Below are 12,859 nucleotides of genomic sequence, written 5' to 3' on the forward strand. Positions count from 1 at the left end.
AGTTAAATTAAATACAGAATTGTTTGTAAAACCAACATGTTGGAAAGAAAACCAAACTTGCAGTCTGGGGGCCCATGTTGCGGTACAACTTTTCATCCTAAATCATTATGTGCCTTAATTTGTTTGAGACTCAGTTTCCCCACAGGTAAAATGTAATCCTTTTATTAAATTAATTTAAGCATCTATGACAATGTTGAATTTTGCCTCGCCTTCATCACAGGGAAGGTTGAAAAATGCCCCCACCCTTTTGTGTTCTGGAAAACTGCTTATTGCAAAGAAACACCTTCCAATATGACTTAAATAAGACTCAATGATGTTTTTGTTTACAGAAATACTCTGTGTTCATGGATTAGAAGACTTAATACTGTTAAGATGTCAATTCTTTCCTACATTACCTGTAGGGATTCAATACAACTCCAATCAAAATCCCAGCAAGGCATTTTGTAAATGTCAACAAGCTAATTCTAAAATTAAAAAAAGACAAAAGACTTTGAATACAGGACACAATACTGAAAGAAGGAAAATGTTGGAGGACTCACACTACATCCTTTCAAGATTTGCTGTGAAATTACAGTGACCAAGACAGCATGGTTTTGTAGAAAAAATGGACACATAGATCGATCGAATAGAATAGAGAACCCAGAAATAGGTCCACACCAATGCAGTCAGCTGATCTTTGACAATGGAAGAAAGGCAATCCAATGGAGAAAGGTTAGTACTTTCAGCAACTGATACTGGAACAATGGATGTCCATATGCTAAAAGATAAACCTAGACACAGACCTTACACTTTTCACAAAATTTAACTCTAAATGGGTCACAGGCCTAAATGTAAAACAGAAAACTGTATAACTTCTAGAAGAAAACAGGAAAAAATCTAAGTGACCTTGGGTTTGGCAATTAGTTTTCAGATAAAACAACAAAAGAATGATTTATGTAAGAAAAAAATCAATAAATTGAACTTTATTAAAATTAAAGATTTCTGCTCTGCACAAGATACTGTTAAGAGAATGAAAAGACAAGCCAGGCAGGGAGAAAATATTTGCACAACACACTTGATTAAGACTTACATTCAAAATACACAAAGAACCCAATTTCTTAAAATGGGCAAAAGATCTGAACAGATACCACACCAAAGAAAATATACAGACAGAAAAAAAGCTATGAAAAGATGCTCAGGGACGTTTGTCATTAGGGAATTGCACATTAAAGCAATGAAGCACTACTTATTAAAAACCCAGTACCATCTACTTATTAGAATGATTAAAATCTATTTAAAAAAATTGACAATAACAATTGTTGGCAAGGATGTGGAGCAATAGGAACTCTCATTCATTTCTGGTGGGAACACAAAATGGTACAACCACTTAGGAAGACAGTTTGGCAGTTTCTTACAAAGCCAACCATAATCTCATTCATATGATCAAGCAATCATGCTCTTAGGCATTTACCCAATTGATTTGAAAAATTATGTTCACATAAAAACCTGCCCGTGAATTTTTATACCAACTTTATTCATAGTCACCAAAACCTGGAAGCAACCAAGATGCCTTTCAATACGTGAATGGTTAAATGAAGTGTGGTACACCCACACAATGAAACTTTACTCAGCAATAAAAAGAAATGTGCTATCAAGGCATGAAAAGTCATAGATGAATCTTAAATGCATGTTGCTAAGTGAAAGAAACTAGTCTGAAAATACTACATACTGTATGAGTCCAATTATAAGATATTCTAGAAAAGACAAAACTATAAAGACATTAGGAAGATCAATGGTTGCTGGAGGATCAGGGGGAAGGGACAGGAGATTTGAATAGGTGACTCCAAGAACATTCTTAAGGGTGATAAAACTATTCTGTAATAGTTGATACATGACACCATGCATTTGTCAAAACCCATTACACTTTAGAGCTCAAAGATTAAACCTTAATGTATGCAAATTTTAAAAAACCATTTAGATTTCAAGGGAATCCCAGGATGAAATGCAGAATGTGACAAAACTATCTGTATTACAAATGTATGAAACATGTTTACTGAGAAAGAGAGGATTAAATAAGTGGCATGAAGGTGTGGAGAAGAACTGAACTGCCATTTAACTGAGATGGGAAAGTCTGCAGAAAGAGTTAGTTTTGGGGGGTAAAGGAGATATCAAGAGGTTAGCTCTGTACATGTCAATTTCGAGTTGTCAGTTAGATTTTTAAATAGTGATGTCAAGTAGGTTGTTGGGGAATTGAGTCCTAGTTCAGGGATGTCCAGCCTAGAGGTATACATTTGGTGGTCATTAGCATATAGATGATATTTAATACCATGAGAGTAGATGAGATGACCTAGGGAGTGAGTATAGGCAGAAAAAAGAAATGATCCAAGGACTAAGTCCTGGATAGTCCAGAGTCTCCTAATTTTTACTCTTTCTCTGGTATTTTTTACTGATTTTCTCCAGACATACCCCTCTCTAACTAACCATTAATGATTGCTATTCTTCAACCCCTATGCCTAATTCATCACAAACACTTTTTTAATTTCTTTTCTAAATACCTCTCCATTTTGCTACTAACAACCTTGTCCAACCCATTATCATTAATACTATTTGATATAAGTGTATTTAATTATTTACTTTTGCTTTGTCTTTTCCCTCTAGAATGGAAGGTCCAAGAGGGCCAATTTTTCAATGCTGTGTCTATAACACCTAGAACACTGCCTGGTATACTGTAAATGATTCAAAAATATTTGTTGAAGCAATGATTTATCTATTCCCTATCTGTCTCCCCTGGTTTTTTTTTATACCAGTGCAATAAATGTATACAAAAAGAATAACTCCATTACAGCAATGAAAATAAGAAAGGGACCATAATTCATTTTTCTTCCTGGTAGACAGCCATAAGAGACATTGTTAACAGATGAGGACATTGCAACTCAGAACATGCAAGAAGAAGGCTTCTGTGAAGATGGGAGCCATTTTTTTTTGGCACTGCCTTGGAAAGCTCCAAGATGAGTGTTGGGACATGAGAAAACTGTGGCGTAGGAATTAGGCAAGTAAATTAGAGGAGTTTTTATAGAACGTATTTGCCCAATTCACCTCCTCTTTAACTTACAGGGAACAGCAAGATGCTGGCAAGAGTCCTGAGAACTGTTAAAGTAGAGGCATAGATTACTTGGGAAAGGGTGAGAGCAAGGGCTATATTATGGATTAAATTGTACTCTCCCCTGCCCCCTAAAATGTATGCTATAATTCTAACCTCTATATCCCGGATGTAATCCTGTTTGGAAATAGGATTTTCTTTCTTAGGCTAATCAGATAATACTCGAGTAGGGTGAGTTCTAAATCTATTTCTTTCTGAGTCATAAAAAAAGCAGATTAGACACAAAGATACCCACACAGGGGAAAGACAAATGACACGTGAGAATCGCTAAGGAATGCCCAGGGCTACTGACAAAGAAGAAACTGATATGGCTGAGAATCTATTTGGTCTTTTAGCCTCCAGTACTGTGAGAAAATGAATTTCTGTTCTTTAAAGCCACCCACTTGTGGTATTTCTGTTACAGCAGACAGGCTAAGTCAAAACTAAGCTAAGACAGTAACAAGAGCAAGGAACTGAGCCAGGGCAGCGACTCCTGAGCTTCAAAGAGGCCCAATGGGAAATACGACACAGCTCTACACCATTAATGGGCTATAACTTAAAAGTAAAGGTTAAAATCTATCCATAAAAATCCATAGTTAATGTTAATCATATCTAAATACCTTCATAGCAATATCTAGACTAGTGTTTACCAAACAACTAGCACCACAGCCTAGTCAAATTGACACATAAAATTAACCATTATGCTCACCTACTAAGAACAAGCACATGAGCAAGTTGTCCTAGTCAACATAGTTCTCCTTCTATAACAAGGGTCACTATGTGTAAATAAGAAGTGCAGAAATGAACAAACAGATAAAACAATCCAAAAGGAAACAGAGATGATGCTTTGCAAACAGTAACCTTTTAAAATTATCAATAAAATGAAAAGAATAGTATCAAATCCATAAAAAAGAACTGACTGCTATAAAAAAGGAGCCAGCCTGGAACAGGGAAGTGTTATTGAAATAAAAGTCAGTAGAAGGTCTGAATGAACATGACTAAAGATTATCTGGTATGATTATTGTAAAGATGTCCATTCCTTCCCAGACTGATATTTAATTTTTACTCTTCCTCTAGTATTTAATGCAACCCAAATTTAAATCCAAAACAGTGTTTTGTTTTGTTTTTTGTCAGAAATTGCCAACCCATTTCTCAAGCTTAAATGGAAATGCAAAAAGTCACAAATATTTTTAAAGAAGAGTAAGGGAGAGATGCTATATTGCATATCAAAACTTATAAAGCTATAGTAATTTAAAGTGTGTGGTTTTGGCTCATGAATAGATAAATAGATCAAATGAGCCCAGAAACAGACCTATGTATATCTGGACATGATATTTACAATCATGGTACTTCAATAATGGGGGAAGTGATGGTCTCCTCAACAAATGGTATTGGGAAAATAGGTTATACATAGGAAAAAAAAAGAAAATTGATCCCTTCGTCACATCATACACAATATCATTTCTAGATGTATTTTAAATTTAAATGTGGAAGGCAAAACTATATAGTATCTAGAAGATAACTTAGGAGAATATCTTTATGATCTCACTATAGGAGAAGACTTCTTAAGTAGGAAACAAAAGCACTAACCATAAGGGAAAGATTGATGAAGTTATATATTAAAATTGAAAATATCTGTTCATCAAATATTAGGAGGTGAAAAGGCAAACCACCAAGGGAGAAAGCTTCCAACAAATACTACTGACAAAGAGCTTTTTCCAGAATATATGAAGAACTCCTACATAGGAATAAGAAAGAGGAAGACAACCCAATAGAAAAAAGGACAAGGGAACTTAATAGTCACTACACACCCATACACATACACACACATGTAACGGTAGGCAAATGTCCAGTAAACATATGAAATGAATTACGTGAAAACATATCCAACCTCTATAGTAATCAGAAAAGTGCAAATTAAAATCACCTACAAGAATGATGGAGGTACACACGCTAATGGTGGGAGTGTAGATTGGTACAACTATTTTGGAAAAGTTTATCTACTAAAGTTGAAAATATACATATTTTATGACTCTATAATTCCACTCATTAATACATGCCCAAGATAACGCTTGAACATGTACACCAAGAAAGGGGCACAAAAATGTACATAGCAGCATTATTTATAATAGTCATGAACTGAAACAACACAATGCCCTTCAACAGTAGAATGGCTAAATACCATGTGGTATATTCATGGATGGATGTAATGCTGAGTGAAAGAAGCCAGGAATAAAATATATGATATATATAATATATCATAAAATATATGATGGAATCGATTCGACAGCAGTGGGTTGGGTTATAGAGAGAGAGAGAGAGCCCTGGTGGCACAGTGGTTAAAGTGCTCCACTGTTAACAGAAAGGTCAGTTATTAGAATCCGCCAGCCGCTCAGTGGGAGAACAATGTGGCAGCCTGCTTCCGTAAAGATTTGCAGCCTTGGAAACCCTATGGTGACAGTTCTACTCGGTCTTTTAGGGTCACTATGAGTTTTTTTTTTTTTTATGAGTCAGAATCGACTCAAAGGAAGTGGGTTTGGGTTTGGTTTTTAATTGATTTTTTTATACATATACATACACATATATATGTATATATACACATAACAAAAAAAAAACTCAAACCCAGTGCCGTTGAGTCGATTCCGACTCAGAGCGACCCTATAGGATGGAGTAGAACTGCCCCACAGAGTTTCCAAGGAGTGCCTGGTGGATTTGAACTGCCAACCCTTATGGTTAGCAGGCATAGCACTTAACCAATACACCACCAATGTTTCCTATATACATAAAAAAGAAAAAAAATTGCTATGTTATTTATATACTCAATGCCTTCAAGTTGATTCTGACTTACAGCGACCCCTACAGGACAGAGTAGATCTTCCCCGCAAAGTTTCCAAGGTTGTAACCTTTATGGAAGAAAACTGCCCCATCTTTCTCCCAGTGTGTCAGTGAGTTTGAACCATTGACCTTTCAGTTAGCAGCCAAGCACTTAACCACTGTGCCACCAGGGCTCATAATATATAGATATTACATATTATATATATATATGTGTATATATATGTGTGTTAGTGTACATATATATGTATATACACACACATACATACTGCATGGCACAGTTTAAATAAAGTTTAAAAGCAAGAAAAACTGAACTACAGTATTTAACAATGCAGGCTCAGATGGTATAAAGAAAAGCAAGGAAATGCTTATCCTAAAGTTCAAAGTAATGGTAAATTTTAATGGAAAAGGAAAGCTTGAGCGGGGATACAAAGGGGCTTCCTTGACACTGACTATACATTTTATTTCATGGCCCTATTCATGGTTACACAGGTGTTTGTTTTGTCATAAATAATTGCACTCAAAAAAAATTTTTTTTAATTATTGAACTAGTGATCTGAAAGATAAAATTAAGCAAATCAACTAATGGTTTTTGTTATAAGCCCTGTTAGAGCCATGCTATTATAAGCTCATATCATACGTTTCTTTTGATTTTACGCTTGGAGCAACTGTAGAAATTGGTAGAGCACTATCTATAACAACAAACACAAATGGAACACAGAGCAGAATGATCGTATTAGATCAAGGAGAAGAGCCTGAGCTCAAGAAAACCAAAAGTTTTCATCTCATTGACACACAGATTAATTGGTGTTCTGGTTGATTTGGGGACTACTCATGTGCCAAGGAAGAAGGCACACTCTGGCAAATTATGAATGTCTGATATTAGTAGGTCTTTGTTAGCCTGTTCTAAATTACAGTGTTCCCAGGAAACAAATTAGCCCCAAAGAAGACTTGTTGAAAAAAGGGTTTGGGAGGAACAAAGGTTCAGTTTAAGCCTGGGCTTAAAAAGAAGCCCTACATGCGGAGATATTTAAGACATTTTACCTTTCGAATAAAAATAAGGTGTGCGTATTGTGTGTGTGTGTGAGTTGGGATTGGAGTGGGGTGAAATATGAGGTGGGGAATGATTTCTCTGTTACAGGAAATCACTAAGTACCTCCTCAGCAGAGAAGAGAGGTGATGTAAAATTGACTTGGAATACACAGATATTCCTTAAAACTAGAAAACCAAACAAACACACGTCAAGTCAGTTCCGACACATAGCGACACTATAGGACAGAATAGAACTGCTTCATAGAGCTTCCAAGAAGCCACTGGTGGATTCAAACTGCTGAACTTTGGTTAGCAGCTGTAGCACTTAAACACTATGCCACCAGGGTTTCCCAGATATTCCTTAGCAGGCTCTTTTTACAGTTGTATTAAAACAGTGCTTAATATTCGTTAGAAATAAATAATAAAAAATGTTAGAAATGCCACTAGGTTGGAATCAGAGGCCTCAGTTTCTAATTTCGGTTTTGTCGCTGGTTAGATGTGTGCCCTTATACAAATCACTTTTCTTCCCTGAACCCCTGCTTCTTTACCTGCCAATGAGCGGTTAGAACAAGATGGTCTCATTTCTTTCCCATTCTAAAGCCTGTAATTCTATGAGGGAGACAGATTGATTAAGTGGAAAAACCATGAGCATCAGTGTAGGGTCTCTGTGACCCAAATTATGTCACCTAGCTTCTCTGAGCCTCCATTTCCTTATCTGGAAAATGGGCAGTGATGATGTCTACATCACACTATTGTGACGGTTAAAAAAAGATCAAATTGTCAAGAGTTCAGCCTGGTGTTTGGAATTTAATAAGCTTCTGTTATGGATTGAATTTTGTCTCCCTGAAGTTTGTGTTGAATTTTTGGCCCTTTTTTTAATACCTAATTTTTTTATAGTTGTGATCCTGTTTAGAAACAGGGTTTTCTTTTGTTATGTTATTGAGATCATACCAGCATAGGGTACACTCCTAAAGATAATCACTCTGAGTTATAAAAAGACTGAGATAGACACAAAGGTACACATTATAGGAAGACAGTCACCATGTGAGGATGGTCTACAAGCCCAGGAATGTCAAGGAACCAGAAACACTCAGGGCTCAGACAAGGAAGGGCCCCACAGGACTGAGACTCTGATTTGAACTTTTAGCATCTAGAACTATGAGAAATACTCTAAAACCTCCCATTTCTGGTACTTCTGTTATGGCTAAAAGCTAAAACCTGTTGCCGCCGAGTCAATTTTAACTCATGGCAATCCTATATGTTACAGAGTAGAACTGAATTCCACAGGGTTTTCTTGGCTGTAATCTTTTCTTCCGTGGCACCACTGAGCGTGTTCAACCCGCCAACGTTTTGGTTAGTGGCCATTTGCACCACTCAAGGACATTCTGTTGCAGCACTAGGTAACTAAGACAGCTCCCCCAAAACTGGGATTACCAACAATGGCTGGGCCATCTGCATGAAACTAACCTACTCAAGCTTCCAGGAACCTCCCTTTCTTCTGATCACAGGACAATTTATTGCCTGATCAGCCATTTGGTAACCTATCATGGAGCCAGCATCTCTTGTATTTTTCTCTTAAATATGACATAGTACAAATAGACCTGATAATAGCAGCCATTTACCTATTGCTGACTATGTCCCAGGCACTGTGCTAGTAATTGCACATACTCCTCACAGCAGCAATGTGAAGTAGATGTATCCTCACTGAGGGCCAGGGTCAGATCATATTTTATTACATTCCCATTGGCACCAAGCACAGCACCTTGAACACAGTAGACACTCATTACATATTTTTTTGATTGACTGAAATGTAGCAGTGGGTCCCCTCTCTCTCCCTCTAATGTATGTAGTTGTTTGATTTATGAGAAATTTCTGTCCCTAGCTGTGGTCAGCTATTGAATTTATGTTTGACAAGGAAACTAGAGTTTGGCAACTCTGCAGTGATAAGTGATGTGTGATTCATTTGGGGGGAAGAATAGACATTTTCTATTCACACTTTGAATACCTGGATCCTATGGTTAGTTAATAACGTCTATAGAAATGCCTGACCGAGCAGACAGACTCAAAGGTAAGAGACTTTAATCTAAATTACTCCATTGTGTGTTTTCAGATATCATCTTGTTGCTCATTGGTAATATTTTTCTATAGCCACTGCTCGAATGTGTGAGATGAATACAGTCGGATGTCTATTCATCTTAAAAGAAATTCTATGAAAGATTTCTTTTAAATGAAGGAGCAGGGTCCAAGCCAGGAAGAGTGGGTGCCACAGATCCAGGACATGGTGACCCCCAATAAGTCACATCTGTTTGTGTCACGAGGGAGCTGCATAAGTTAGCACACAATGAGACACTCATGGAAACACACCTTTCTCAAAAGAAGTTGAAAAGCAGGAATTGAAAATGGTTCTGGAAGCTTCTCAGCAACAGAGGTTGTAGGGTGAGACCTGGCAGATGTCACAACCACCGTTCCAGATGCTGCTCTCAACCCTCACCCCCAGCAGGCTGGCCCAGGCGGCTCCTTCTCAAGTAATTGCTCTTGGCCTCTTTAGGTCACCTCCCAGATTCCTAGTGGATGTTTTTCTTCACTTCCCCTATGAAATCACTTGAGTCTGGGCAGTGGTAGAGGTGGGGAAGTGGTATGGTAGGCCCTAAACAGCTCCACCTTCACCAGTGGGAGAAAAAGCCCTTGTAAATCCTTTCAAAGAGCACCCACCAAGTCCTTCAGAAGGAAGAGGCAGCAAGTGACATGAATACCATTATTGTAATAGAGAAAAATGTATGACCCGTCAGGATTCTGTTAAATGCAGCCAAAGGGAATGCCACAGTTAACCTATATCCCCAGGGAGGACTAACCCTGACCAGACTTATTAATGAGGACTTCTGAGAGGTACAGAAAAAAAGAAGGTGGGGGGGGGGCTTTTTTAGTTACCTGGACAGAGCTCCATTCTAAACTATTCCTTCCTATGCGGACAACTCCTATATCTTTTTTTGGTTTTTATTTTTCAGCCAAACAGTTTGAGCTACATGCTCACAAGGTCCCTGTTGTGCCAAAGAGCATTTTCAATTCAAAAAGAGAGGGAAAATAAAAAAAGATTTTAAAAATGAATCAGTAGGTGGAGCTCTTTCTTTTTATTTATTTTTCAATCCAAGGTCCCATTTTTTTAGTAAAGGCCACTAAGTTTTTGAATGCAAAAAAAAGAAAAAAATGAGCATTAAAAAAAAAAATGGAAACACATACATGATGTCCTTTCCTAATTTAAAAGAGTAGGTTGTGAAATCATTACTGTCACAGAACATTTGTGTTGCATGCGAATGCTTAAGCAAAGAAAATACATAAACCTAAATTGACTTTAGCAATTTGAAAGTGATAGTGGACATCTGCATTCAATAACTCCTTGCTGGTAACTGGTGTTTAATATTTCATGTCAAATCAAGAAGAGTGATCGAAGGTTTTTGAACACGATCGCTGGCATTTTTGCTGCACAGCCTGCCCTTTGTCACACTCGCCATAAAGAAACCTGCTGTAGGAGGGTTGAAACTGCCCCAGAGTGCCTCCTTTTCTGGCCCTTATATAAACTTCCAGAGCACACTGTCTCTATTTTCCTTTAGAAAGATGTCTATAAGAAAAACAGGTTAAAGGACTTCCAAAGCTCGTTATTTATTTAAGGAAAAAAAGGGGCATGGGGCGGGGAGGGGACCTCTTGGAGAAATTACAGCAGAATAAATCATCTAGAACAAATCTTACCTTCATTTTTTCGTCAATCCTGATTCCTTCCTAGTTGGTATGCAGTGATGTTTAGGAGCTTGGTTGCCAATAGAAACATGCCTTTCTAAGGCTCACAATGAAGTATGTCTAGATACAATTTTAGTGTTTATGGAGTTGGGGTGGGTTGGGAGGGCAGTGGAAAGCTGGGAGGAAAAGCCTTTAAATAACTTTGTAATTTCTTTTTCCACATGGTCTTACAAATGCAGTCTTGAACGGTGGCATCGCTAGGGGGAAAAGAGGGTGTGGACCGCACCAGTGACGCTGTTAGAGAAGGTCACATCAAAATAACTAGAAAAATTTTTGTGCAGTGTTTCAGCAGAAATTTATTATTTTAAAAATCACTGTAATTAGTTATAACAACAACAACAAAAATTGCAAGCCCAGTTTACCTGTATCAATATACCCACAAGGCTGAAACTCTATGCTAATTTACTTTGTGAACTTCTTAATGCACTCTGGTCAGAGCTGTCATTGTTACCCAACTACAAAGACACTTCCAATCATGTGGTTTCATCTGCACATGCGACAACATGCTGCTGGTGTTTTTATAGTTGCCGATTTTGTCAAATTGTCTTGTGTTTTAGCCACAATAGTGTGGTAATTACCGTAGGTAGGGTGATACCATGGGTTACCACACTGGGTGACACCACTGATCTTGATTCTAAACACAGGATTCATTCTTAGCAATCAATGTGATAGAAGGAATCCTGAGGGGCCCTGTTATCCTTTGGATTGGCCACAGGATTAGCACTTAATTCTGAAAACGGTCACGTTGACTTACTAGTCCTGTTAGGTCATGCTGACCTCAACATCTTCCATTCGGTTCTCAGGCACAGAGTCTAGACTCCCAGAGCTGCTTTGAGGAATATGTAATTAAAACAAATTAAAGAGGCTCAGAGACTTGAGATACTCTATACATGCAGGCATAGTTTATGTTCATGTTGATATAAGAGGGGCAGTATACCTGAGCAAAAGAGTGTCCCCTTCCCTCCCCTAATAATAACATGGTCCTAGAATGACCAGATCCTCATACATGCTTCTCTTGACTCTGAAGTAACTGATTCTGATGGCAAAGAAGCAAGTTGCTGAAAGAATCCAGGAACTTGCCTGTATGCTTAAATTCATCTAACTTAGAATGGAAAAAGGTAAGTTTAAGCAAGTTGTTTTTTAAAAGATAACTATCTTTACAGAGAGGTAGGAACAAAAGAGAAAAACAGATTAGATAAAGGTGTAGGAAAATGCTCAGTGATATGATAGACTCCAGTGGCAATCCAGACAATTTTGTAACCAGAAATGTATGCCTCCAAGCAAAAATTAGGTAACTGGATGTAATAAATTGCATGGAAAGGGTATAAAGAACTTCTTCCTTTGCTTCAAAGTGACATTAGCCAATAAGATGATATTTTACATTATACTTTGTGCCTTGCAAAATTGCAATCATTTTCCTCTCATTTGATCCTCGAATACTCCTGAGTTAAGTAGAGCAGGATCCCTGTTGGGACACTGGGAGAGAGGTGGTCTAAAAATGAATTGTGTTCAACATTACACTGAACCTTTGTGGGTACATTTGTCTGAAAAGCCGGGCCACACGGACAGGGCTGGAGTCAGAGGCCTCAAGGCTGCAGCTTAATAACCTGTCTCTGGTTCTCCTAAGGCAAGAAGCTAACACTGTCCTATCCCAGGTATTCAATGTGCAGTGTGCAGGGGACCCAGCAGATGTTCAAATGACAGGAAAATGCAGATAACATACATGGGAAAGTGTAGCCTTCTCTTTCTACAGCTGCCAGCATGATTTGCCTTGGGGCTTAGTCTGTTTCCCATATATTCCTTAAGTAAAATCCCAGCTATTGTGGCTAGTTAAAAGCGTGAAAGAAAAAAGATGTCATCACCCAAATGTTTCCCATGTAGGGTATATTTATTAGTCATCAGACTTATATATCACCATTCAATGGAAAGGCCCACATTTACAGGAACCATCGGCCCCTTCATTTTCTCCAGGTTGAAGCTAAGCCTGGACAATTTAAATGGCTCTATAAGCATCCATTTGTGAGAGCCATTGTAGCTTCTTGCCAAGTTATTGTGGCATTGAAGTCAGGGATATAAACAGAACGT

Source organism: Loxodonta africana, chromosome 23, assembly GCF_030014295.1.
Source record: "Loxodonta africana isolate mLoxAfr1 chromosome 23, mLoxAfr1.hap2, whole genome shotgun sequence".
Classification (NCBI taxonomy): domain Eukaryota; kingdom Metazoa; phylum Chordata; class Mammalia; order Proboscidea; family Elephantidae; genus Loxodonta; species Loxodonta africana.